Below are 12,752 nucleotides of genomic sequence, written 5' to 3'. Positions count from 1 at the left end.
AAAGCTTACCTTTTTTCCTATTATAAATGTCATATAAACTATTTGTAGAAAAATTAGATGATATAGGAAAAGTAAAAAAAGTTTTAAAGTACATATTTTTCTGTTTTTTTCTATGTATTTTTTTGTTTTCTTATTTGCTTCACATAGATGAACTTGCTTATTTATTTTTAATAATATTTATTTATTTGTCATTACAAAAGCAACACATTGTAATTATAGTATTTTAGAGAATACAAAAAAAAACCCTAAGAGCAAGTAAATGTCAGCTACGTCTCCACGAGTCACCTGCAACCATGTATAAATTTATTTTTATGGAAAACCAACAAAGCTATAAAAATTAAGTAACAAATGAAAAATAATTGAGAAAAACATTCTCAGTTTCATGTTTCTCTGGATCTAGCCTTTCTAAGGTACCCCTCGATGAGAAATACTTGGAACCTAATCTAAAAAGTGGCATCATACCACTTTTACCATATTTTACTCATTAAAAGCAAATCACTAGGTTCAGCCCACACGCAAAGAGATTACACAAGACTATGAATACCAGGAAACAGGGATTAGAGGAAGTCATATCAGATGCTGTCTACAACATATGGTATGTGGTCTTTTATTCCTGAGTCCTTTTTCACTCAGCATTAATTATTTCAAGATACATCCATGTTGTTATCCTATCAATAGGGATATTTCCTTATGTCCCCTCACCTCTTGATTGATTTGAATTGTTTACCATTTAGGGCTTGCTGTGGATGGAATATTTGTGTCCCCCTCCCCAAATTCCTATGTTGAAATCATAATCCTCAATGTGATGGTATTTGGAGAGAGGGCCTTTGGAAGGTAATTAGGTCATGAGGGTGAAGCCCTCATGAATGATGGAATTAGCACCTTTATACAAAGAGACAGAAAAGAACTTGCCATTCTCTCTCCCTCTCTCTCTCTCTCTCTCTCTTTCTCTCTCTCTCTCTCTCTCTCTATATATATATATATCCCCACTATGTGAAGACATAGCAAGAAGATAGCCATCTGCGAACCAGATCCTCGCCAAAACCCATCCATGCTGGCACCCTGAGCTTGGAATTCCCAGCCTCCAAAGCTGTGAGTAGATTTCTGTTGTTTAAGCCACCCAGTCTACGATATTTTTGAATAACCACCTGAACTGACTATGACTAAGCGATTATGAATAAAGCTGAAATGAACATTCATGTACAAGACTTAGTGTGGAAATATATCTTCATGTCTCTTGAGTAAATACTTAAGAGTAGTATTGCTGGGTCATATGGTAAATGTTCTTTTAACTTTAAAAGAAATGTCAAACGTTTTTCCACGGTTATTCTATCATTCAACATTCCCACCAGGTTTCTTTTTGCTCTGAATCCCCATCAACACTTGCTGTTACCAGTCTTTTACATTTTAATTATTCTAAGTGTGAGTAGTATTATCTCATAATGTTTTTTGTTTGTTTGTTTTTGCGGTATGCGGGCCTCTCACTGTTGTGGCCTCGCCCGTTGCGGAGCACAGGCTCCGGACGCGCAGGCTCAGCGGCCATGGCTCACGGGCCCAGCCGCTCCACGGCATGTGGGATCTTCCCGGACCGGGGCACGAACCCGTGTCCCCTGCATCGGCAGACGGACTCTCAACCACTGCGCCACCAGGGAAGCCCTCATAATGTTTTAATTAGCATTTCCTTGATGACTAATAATGTAGAGTTTATTTTTGTGTCCTTATTGGCCATATATTTCTTTTGTGAAATGTCTATTCAAATCTTTTGTCCATTTGTTCACTGAATCTGTTTTTGTTTTTTTCATGTTATTGAGTTATAACAGTACATTGTATATTCAGGTTAAATGTCCTTTATAAGATATAAGTATTGTGAATATTTTCTCCTAGCCAGTGCCTTAACTTTTCATTCTTAAGAGTATATTTTGGACAACAGAAAATTTTAATTTTGATGAAAATTTTATCAAATTTATCATTTTTAATTGTCTGTTCTCTTTGATGATCTAGGAAATATTTGCCTATCATCAGTTCACAAAGATGCCCTCTACTCTTTTCTTCTAGAAGGCTTATAGATTTAACTTTAACATTTTTCTTTATGATTGATTTGGAACTAATTTTATATGATGTGAGGTAAGGATCATGGTTTAATTTTTCCACAGGGATATTCAGTTGTTCAAGCACCATTTGTTAAAATGTCTATCCTTTTCCTGTGGAATTACCTTGTCATTTTTGTCAACAGTCAATTGACCACATGAGTTTATATTTCTGGATTCTCTATTGTATTCCATTGATCTATTTATCTTTTCACCAATACTTTGCTACCTTGATTACCGTAGCCTTGTAATTTGTCTTGAACTCAAGTAACAAACTCATCCAACTTATTTCTTCCATTCAGCAGCTTTGCATTTCCACAAAATTGAGGTATCAGTTTGTCTATTGTGGCAAAGAAGGAAAGAAAGAAAGAAAGAAGAAAGAAATAGAAAGAAAAGAAAGGAAGAAAGTTTGCTGTAATTTTTATTGGAATTATGTTGAATTTATAGGTTAATTTGGAGAGAATTAGTGTCTTATCAATACAGAAGTTTCCAATCTATGCATATAGTGTCACTATTTATTTGGGGCTTTTAAGATTTCTTTTAAGTGGACCTTGCACATATTTTATTAAAATTATTCCTAAGTATTTCATGATTTCAAATTTTTCAAATTTTTCATTGCTAATGTGTGTAAATACAGTTAATTTTTGTATATTGACCTTGTATTCTGGAACCTTTGCTGAATTTACTTGTTAGTTGTAGTAACAGTTTTGTAGATTCCTTAGGCTACACAATAATTTCATCTTCAGTAAAGACAGTCTTACTTATTTTCCTCAACTCAGGTTTTATAGACTGATACTATTTTTCTAATATTATTTTTATTTATTCTTTAAAATATAAAATCTTGTTCAGGATATATATTTTATATATATATATATATGAAATTTTTTAAATTAGTTTCTCTCAGAATGTGATGATCTTTTTCAAACTGTTTATTCACGTCTTTATCAGTGAAGGAAATTTTTTTCAGCTACATCGTTGATTATCTCAACTCATCTAACATCATTCTATTACCCTAGTGTTAATAACTGTAATTCTTAGACTGGGTCTGTGTTCTTCGTCTTTTATGGCCATCATCTTCACTCATCATTTTCGTCATTTTTTTTCTTTCCCAAGATTTCTTATATTTGTACTTTTCTCATCGCTGATCTGGTCAGAACCTCTCTACCAAATAAAACTTCCCGATTTTTGTTTTATTCTCTACTGTTTCTATTGTGAGTTTTAATGTAACTATCTTTATTTTAATTGAATATTTCACCTTGTTCCTTTATTATCTAAGTGTAGTGTCTTTTTTCTTTTTCTCATATTATCTCTGTAGAAATTTTGCTTCAATTTCATAAGGAATCTCTCACATCCTGTTGTAAGATGTTATTTTAAAATTTCTTTTTGCTTTCTGTATCAAATATATTTTAGAGGTAGGTCTTCTGAACCTTGAGAAAAATGTATTTCCTCACTTTTCATGCATTTACTGGCCCCATGGTTTCTGATGTTGGGACTGGTTTTTGTTTTTTTATTTTTTTTTAAACTAATTTTGAAAGGAGAGCTCTATCCAGACATGATATTTGCCAACAAATCTCCGTGTGAATTGCCCTTGGCTTCTCTCAGTGCTCATTTGGTTGTTAGTTCAAACTTGTGTTCAGATTAATAGCTGGGGTGAGGAGGAGGGTAAGGGGGATCGTTTGATAGGCTTTATATTTGACCTCATTTCCAGGCATGAATTCCTCTGCTTTAACTCTGCTGACTTGAAATGAAGTTCTCTCTAATCCCTAGTGCCTGATTTTTTATCACTCTGCCTAAACTCCCCAGTATGTTATCTTCCCGAGATAGGGATCTTCCCATGTCTGCATTGCCCTGTTCCCGACTAGCTAACTTCCAAAATGGCTTTATTATAGAGACATAACTCCCAGGAGTCAATGTTCATGGCTTTCTATAAAAGGAAGATGAGGATGGTATATGTTTACAGTCTGGTAGTTTGGGGGTAAAGAGAAGCATAAAGTAAAACACTCTGACCCCCAAATATAGGACTGAACGTTAGAGAAGCAACTGCCTGGTTTTTTGTGGGGTTTTTTTTTCATAATAGTTTAAACAGAATTTGAAGTCAGGTCTGTTTGACTACAATGTTCAAGTTCAGTACAGTAGACACTGATTCTAAAAGCTGATTCATTTTCTTAAAAAAGTAGAAACAGAAATTTTTCCGCCCCATTTATACTACCAGATGCACAAAAGAAAAAAGACACATTCCTAGCCCTCAAATACACAAACATCCATATATAAAATAACAACACAACTTGTGTGGTAAATTCTAGAGTAGAGATAAGGTAAAAGATTACATTTTTTAATACAAGTATTAAACCACCCATTCCCATAGTACAGTAAACTCCTCTTTGTACAGTACACTCTAAAGAAATGGGTATTTGGGATAAACAAGAGTTGCAGTACATTAGGTATGGTCTGATTCATGCCCAGACAGCAGGAGTATCACTCCCCTTGGTCTGGTCACTACAGTCCTGTTAATTCAGCCCCCGATCAAATTATCCTCTTGGCAGCCTCGACACACTGGTGACTCACGTTGGGCTGGCAGCCGACTCAAATCACTAATCCCTCTCACACGTGCAGCTGTTTAGTTACATCTCCCCCCATCCTGGCTTGGTGCTTCTCAGAGGCTGAATGCTGTGTTTTCATATTCCCTAAAATCGTCTCATTTAGAAGTATGGAAATTTCACACACTGCATAATCAGCATGACATAGGGATGAAGCAAGCTGAAACTGTTATTAATTTGCTTTTTAAGGTGAAAGCACTAATTAGAAAGAGATGCAAAAAAAAATCAGGAATAATGTCAGTTTCCCCCAGCTTCTCATGTCTAATAAAATAACAGTTTTCTTCCGTCCTCCTCCTTGAATGAAAGGATTATGTAAATTTTCTGCATCCATATTTTCTCTGTAAAGCTTCCAGCTATGGAACCTTGAGGAATTCACAAACACAAGGCAGAGAGGTACTCTACTTCCTCTAGGTTGGTCACCTACTCCACCTCAAATATAATTTTAGATGCCCTCTTCTCCCCAAAAGACTGAGCTACACTAAGGGGGAACTAACACTTTCTGAGTATCTGCTCAATTTATTTAGGTTTAGGCACTTTATTTATATATGATATTTATATCATTGTCATGACAACCTTGTAAGATACACATGATTCTATTTTATGGTGACACAATTAGAGGCACAAGGAGAATAAGGATATTGTCCTAAGTTACACAGAATATAAATGAAGGAGGCAGGATTTGACCATCAAATTATCTGGATTTAAGGCTTAGTTTATTCAACAAACCGTGGAGATATTCCCAGGCAATGCAAAGAAAGCAGCCAAGTCTAGGAGAAAAGCTCTAGGGTGAAAAAAGTGAAAGGACATTTACTCTGAAGGAAAGATTAATGAGGTAGTGTGCTTACTTTGGTCTTAGTTTCTAAACCAATGCCAAACTCATAATACATCCTCAGCAAATAATAGAAATTATAAATTAGCCGGGAAATGGTCAGGTATTTTTAATTTTGCTTGTCAATCCAGTCACTTTCAATTAATTAGCAGAAATGTATAAAGTTCTTACTTTATATTCAGTACCTCCTGGGGTATCATGGGGCATGGGGTAAAATAAGACAATATGATTTTAGTGAAACCCAATATGTGTGACCAATATTCTCCAATTTAATCAAGTAGCAAAATGTATAACACTGATTGTTGATGCTCTGGATATTTAGAGATAGAGCACTTGAAGGATTTGGGGGGGGAAGCTATCGTGGAACACACAGTGCTCACATGATGTGAGTTTTTGAAGGTTAGTGAATTTCATAAAAGGAAAACATCATGAGGAAGGAAGGCATAGGTGCAGAATGTCTTGGGAAAAGGAGAAGCAGAGACATAGGAGTGATAGGAAATGATTATAAGTTAGGGTAATGTTAACTGCTATAACAAACAAGTGTATAATGCATGGAGGCTCTTACTGGAAGCTTTTTAGAACCAGACACATAAGTAGTGCTTAACATATTTCCCTTCACATTCCATTGACCAGAACTCAAATATGTGATCACACGTAACAGCAGCGGATTTTGGGGAATGTTGTCTATCTGTATACAGAAAAGTGTTCCGGTTAATAGCTAGCTAGTCTCTGCAGCAGAAATGAACTAATGAGCTAAATGAACTAATTTTAAACACACACACACACGCACATTGAGACCTGATCTCTTTGCTTCAGTTTTTTTAATTGTACCACGGAGCTAAAACTCTTGATAGCATGCTCATAGCTTGATTTTAGGAAGAGCAAATGAGAGAATTAATATAAAATTGCTTTGAAAACACCAATAATTTCTAAAAATTTTTCTGGTTTGGGGGTTGCTGTCTTCTCAGATGCCAGCAAATTGTTATGCTGTAGCCATATTTCTTTGTAGCTACAAGAAGAAGATGGAGGACATAGCAGTAAATTCAAGAATCAATTGTATCAAGGATTTTGCACTGGGAAAAGTAGGGAATTATCCTTTTAAGACTACTTCCCATAGATCCAAGAATTTGCCAGCCATATGTTGGGTACTAGTTAAATATTTGTTGAATATATGAATACTGCCTTATTCTCTTAGAACCCAGAAAACCTATATCAATGTCATATGTATAGGAGAGAATTCTGTGAGTGAAGATGTAAGACAAAAGGAAGGAAGGGTTAGAGAGAGAGAAAAATAGAGGAAATGTAGAAGGATTGGAGAATGCTGCCTTGCTTTACCCCTGTAATTTTTGTATATATCATAGTATTTTACCTTGATTATTTTTAAAAAAATGTTGTTCTGAGAACAGAATTTGAATGTAGAGATGAATAGAAAAATATCTATAATGACTCTCCAAAAGCCATCATCTAGATTTAACATCATGATATGAGAAAGAAACGTAGGGCAATGGGGCAATTGTCTAAATTAAAAATGACTTAAAAGACTGAACAATCAAATGCAATGAATGGAAACTTATTGGATCATAGTGTGAATAAAACATCCATGAAACGCATTCTGAGACAATGAGGAAAAGGTAAATATGAACTAGGATGGTGTTAGATGATATTGATAAAATTATAGTAAGTTTTAATGGGTGAGATAATAATCTTCTCATTTAGGAAGAAAATGTCCTTACCTTTTCGAAATAAATACTAGGGTGTTTAATGGTAAAATATCATGATGTCTAATATTCCTTTTTAAAAATTCAGCAAAAAATAATGAAGTAAATATGAAAAAATATTACCAGTTGTTCATTGGCTTGCTGAAGGGGCTGGGGCAGTTGTCCTGAACATCTTGGTCTTCAAAGCATGGGATAAAGGGATAAAAACCAGGTAAATTACAAAGCAGAGCTTGGGACAAACTTTACTGGAAAAAGCGAAAATGAGAAAGTGAAAAAAGGTAGCAGTGAAAGTTCGACTAGTTCAGTGTAATCTAATGGATATTTACTGACCAGTAAAGCATTTATTTTATACAAAGCACTGTTAATCATTCTGGAGAATTCAAGGGTTAGTAAAGAAGTCCCTTCTATCAAGCAGACAAATGATGTCCTGAAAAAGTTACAAAGTGGGAGTTCCCTGGCAGTCCAGTGGTTAGGACTCAGATCCCACAAGCCTCGCAGTGGGGGAAAAAAATAAATTTTGGAGAAAATATTTGCAAATCGCTTACCAGACAAAAGATTTATATCCAACTCTCAAAACTCAAAAATAAGAAAACACACCTCCCATTCCCAGAAAAAAAAAAGTTACAAAGTGCAGTAGGAAAGATCAGGAAAGGTCTTCTAGGACAGGGGAGTGGAGGGCGAGGAAGGGCATAGAGGTGGAGAGTTCACCTTAAGTAAACGTGTTCACTCATTCATTCATTCATTCACTGAATACTTGTTTAGCCCTGGGAATGCGAGATAAATAAATCAGGCCAATTAAAAAGATTCATAAGGTGTCATATAATCTGTAACCCAGGGCAGATTTTTCTTCTATCTGAAATTGAGTCAAGTTTTATTCTCAGAATGATCTCTGTATTCATATTACGCTAAGGCTGCTGTAACAAGGTAGCAAAAGTTGAGCGGCTTAAAACAACAGAAATGTATTCTCTCCCAGTTTTGGAGGCTAGAAGTCTGAAATCAAAGTCTTGGTAAGACCATGCTTTCTCTAATGCCTCTGGGGGAGAAAGCTTCATCCCTCTTTCTAGTGTCTCAGCTGGCTGGCCATTCTCAGGATTCTCTGACTTACAGATTTCAGTCTCTGCCTCTGCTCTCACATGGTCACCTCTTCCTGGATCCCTCTCCTCTTCTTATGAGGACACCAGTTACATTGGATAAAGGACTCACTTGGCTCCAGAATGAACTCATCTTAATTACACTGGCAACGATCCTGTTTCCAAATAAGGTTGCATTCTGAGGGTGAGGACTTCAATATATCTTTTGGGGAACAAAATTCGACCCATAAACACCTGTAATCCTAAAATCAATTACTTCTATAGAAGGTGTACATTGGGTTTCACTCACTTAGAAGTACAACAGTTACTCCTCAGAAACAATTTTCTCAACCTATGATGAACTACAAGTCTCTGGAGGGACTTGTCAGGCCATGACTCTGAGATGAGATGCACAGGAACTGTATATAGTCCATGACTTTTTGTGGTCAGTGTGTTCTTCTCTTAATTTATATTATTTAAATATAAGAACACATTTTAGGGTGTGATGATGGGCCCAACTTATATAGTACCATACCTGAGTTGACACTTTAAAGAACCGTCCTCTAGAGCTTCATTTAACAACAAATTTGTGCATCTGTTTCATGAGAACTTAGCACCACTCCCAGGTTTCTTGGCAACTGAGCTATTTTTACCTGCAGAGAACTAAAGAGGAGCTGAAGGGTATTTAAAACAACAAATTCCCAACTGTTTGGAAATTTGAGTCTGTGTCCTTGTGTAATATCTTCCTGGACAGCTGCCTCTGTTCTAACAGCTCTGGAACCCTGCCTTCAACTGACCAGACCCTTTCTGAAGCCTGCTGCAGAGTGTGTGGAAGTCATTAGGCAACTCAGGCCTCGTATCTACAAGATGCTCATTATATGTTTGTCAGTGAGTGATGCTATGAAGAGACAGGGATGCTTTTTACCTTGGGGACTCTCTGCAGTTTATTTCAATTATTTTTCACACACAATTACTGATTATTGCCACAACTGTGTTGCACCACAGGCCTGGATTAAACTCTAGCTCAGGGATTCTCTGCTTGCAGTACTCAAAAGGTTTCTTAGTGTCTTTAATGCTCAAATGTCTTCACTGGTAAAATTGTAAAATGATACCCATCCAGCAAATTTGCTGGGGGAATCACCTGGTATAGGGCCTGAGTATAAGTCAAATCTGGGGAAGGGGAATAGAAAAGTTCTTGCTTTGACTCTTTTCCTTTTTCTCTCCTTCCCTATCTTGTCACTGTCACTCAGTGACTGTGGAGCCACAAGTAGGGTTTTATTTTTAAAGAGGTGGGAGCTTTCTTCCACTTCCGTCAGTTCAAGATGATGAGAAGCTCCACTGTCGTGCACACCTGTGCTCAAGAAGCTGACCTAGGCTTGGGAAGGATAGATGTATATTTTCTCAAACTGCATCATTATCGCCATCATCACATTCTCATAACCCCCATATTGTCATCACCCTCATCAATAATTACATCTAGCACTTATCAAGTGTTTTTACTATGGTCCAGGCCCTGTCCTAAAGCCTGCATCATTTATGTAGAGCTCACTTAAAGATCACCACACCCTTTTGAGTTTAGCACTATTCATATCTACCAAAGTTGGAGAAGGAGTACAGCATAGTAATTGGGCCATTAGTCACTAGAGTTTTAAAGTACAGTCTGTATGCTGATAACTTCCAAATTTATGTTCCCAGCTTTGACTTGTTTTCCAAATGCCAGGTGCCTGTAAGTACCTCTACTTGGAGGCCTAATAGAAACCTCAAAATCAACATGCTTGATCTTCTCTCCAAAGTCAAATCTACCCACAGTCTTCCCCATCTCCACTGATAACATTGCCATCCTTCTAGTTACTCCTAATCTCAGATGATCCTCGATTCCTCTCTTTCTCTCACAATCCTCATCCAGGATGCCTCATCCAGGATGTTGATTCTAACTTCAAAGTGTATTCAAAATCTTGTTTCCATGACTCCTATACAAACATCCCAGTCTGACATACATCACTTGTTAGGTGGATTCCTGCAACACTCTCCAAACTTGTTATCCTGCTTCCCTACTTGCACTTCTGTGGTCTATTCTCTAGAAAACAACCAGAGTGGTTCCCAGGGCTTAGGGAATTGGTGTGTGTGTGTATGAGATAGAAGAGTGTGGTTACAAAAGGTCAACACAAGGATTCTTGTCACAATGGAACCGTTCTGTATCTTGACTGGGGTGGTGGACACATGAACTCACATATGTGGTAGAATTCCGTAGAACTAGATACACACACACACACACACAGAAGTACAAGAAAAACTGGGGACATGTGAATAAGATAAATGGGTTGTACCAATGTCAATTTCCTTATTGTGTTGTACTATAGTTTTGCAAGTTGTTACCATTAGGAGATGAGGAAAACTGCATAAAGTGTATAGGATTTCTCTGTATTGTTTATTTTTTCTTTTTTAATTGAGAGAACATGACTAGGCAAGTTGTTTTTTCTTCCAGTTTTATTGAGATATAATTGACATACAGCACTGTATATGTTTGAGGTGTACAGCATAATGATTTGACTTACATACATCATTAAATGATTACCAAAGTAAGTTTAGTGAGCATCCATCATCTCATGTAGATACAAAAGAAAAGAAAAAAATTCCTTCTGATGAGAACACTTAAGACTCACTTTCTTAACGACTTTCAAATATAACATGCAGCAATGTTAGTTATACTAATCATGTTCTACATTACAACCCTAGTACTTATTAATCTTATAACTGGGAGTTTGTATCTTTTGACCACCTTCATCTAATTCCCTCTCCTCACTATGACAACCACAAATCTGATCTCTTTTTCCATGAATTTGTTTGTTTGTGAAGTATAATTGACTTACAACATTATGTTAGCTCCTGATACACAACATAGTGATTTGATATCTTTAAACATTACACAATGATCACCGTGAATAGTCTAGTTGCCATCTGTCATATACGAAGATATTACACTGTTATTGACTATATTCCCCATGCTGTACATTTCGTCCCCATGACTCATACTTGTGACTTCGTAACTGGAAGTGTGTACCTCTTCATTCCTCTCAACTATTTCACTCATCCCCTTCTCCTCTCTGGCTACCACTTAATTGTTCTCTGTACCTGTGACTGTTTCTATCTTGTTACGTTTGTTCATTTGTTTTGTTGTGTAGATTACACAAATAAATGAGACTGTATGGTATTTTACTTTCTCTGTCTGACTTATTTCACTGAGCATAATACCCTCCAGGCCCTTTCATGTTATTGCAAATGGCAAGATTTAATTCTTTTTTATGTCTGAACAATATTCCATTGTATATAAATACTACATCTTTATCCGTTCACCTGTAATGGACATTTAGATTGCCTCCATATTTATTGTAAATAATGCTACAATGACCATAGGGGTGCATGTATCTTTTCAAATTAGTGTTTTTGTTTTCCTCAGGAAAATATCCAGAAGTAGAGTGGCTGGATGGTATGGTAGTTCTATTTTTAATTTTGTGAGGAACCTCCATACTCCATACTTTCTATGGTGGATGCACCAATTTACATTCCCATCAACAGTGTACAAAATTCCCTTTTCTCTACATCCTCACCAACACTTATTATTGATATTTGTTGTCTTTTTGATGATGGCCGTTTGGACAGGTGTGAGGTGATAACACAGGTTGAGGTTCTTAATTTGCATTTCTCTGATAATTAGTGATATTGAGCATCTTTTCACATGTCTGTTGGCCATCTGTATGTCTGCTTTAGAAAAATGTCTATTCAGGTCTCCTGCTCATTTTTTAATTGATTGTCTTTTTGAGGTTGAGTTGTGTATGAGTCTTTGTACATTTTGGATATTAACCTCTTATTAGATATATCATTTGCAAATATCTTTTCCCATTCAGTATTCTGTTGGGCCATTCCATTTCTAGAACCTCTGAGGGATAGGCTGAGGTTTTAGTTGAAACTGCATCTTAGCTCAGTTCTTTTCTCTGTCCATTCCTTCTTTCTTCACTGTCTTCCAGGTGGTTTTTCCTAAAAGCATTCCCCTAAAAACCATCTGCCAAAAAAAAAAAAAAAACCATCTCAAGGTCTGTTTGCTAAGGAACTGAATGTAAGTCATACTATAAATACTCAGCACTGTTCTAGATGCTTATCTCTAGACTGTAGGAAAAATTTACAACAACAAAAGACCTCAGTCTTGGACTATGCTAAAACGTCCAAGAATCTTTTTTAATTTTCACGAGTTGCCACTTACACTCTTGGAGCAGCAGAGGATCAAGTGGCAAGGGCCACTGTAAAGAGCATGCTCATTGTGCAAGGGACAGTAGAAATGATGACCACAAGAAACGTCAGCAAGAGCAAAGCAATGGAAGTGACGTTAACATGACAGCTGCAACAGAGCAAGAGAACAGTTTCAGAGGTAGCCTGGGGGGTGTCTCCAGCTTACA

The sequence above is a fragment of the Grampus griseus genome (genome assembly GCF_964374135.1).
Source record: "Grampus griseus genome assembly, chromosome: 17".
NCBI classification, from domain to species: domain Eukaryota; kingdom Metazoa; phylum Chordata; class Mammalia; order Artiodactyla; family Delphinidae; genus Grampus; species Grampus griseus.
This window is presented reverse-complemented; position numbering follows the sequence as displayed.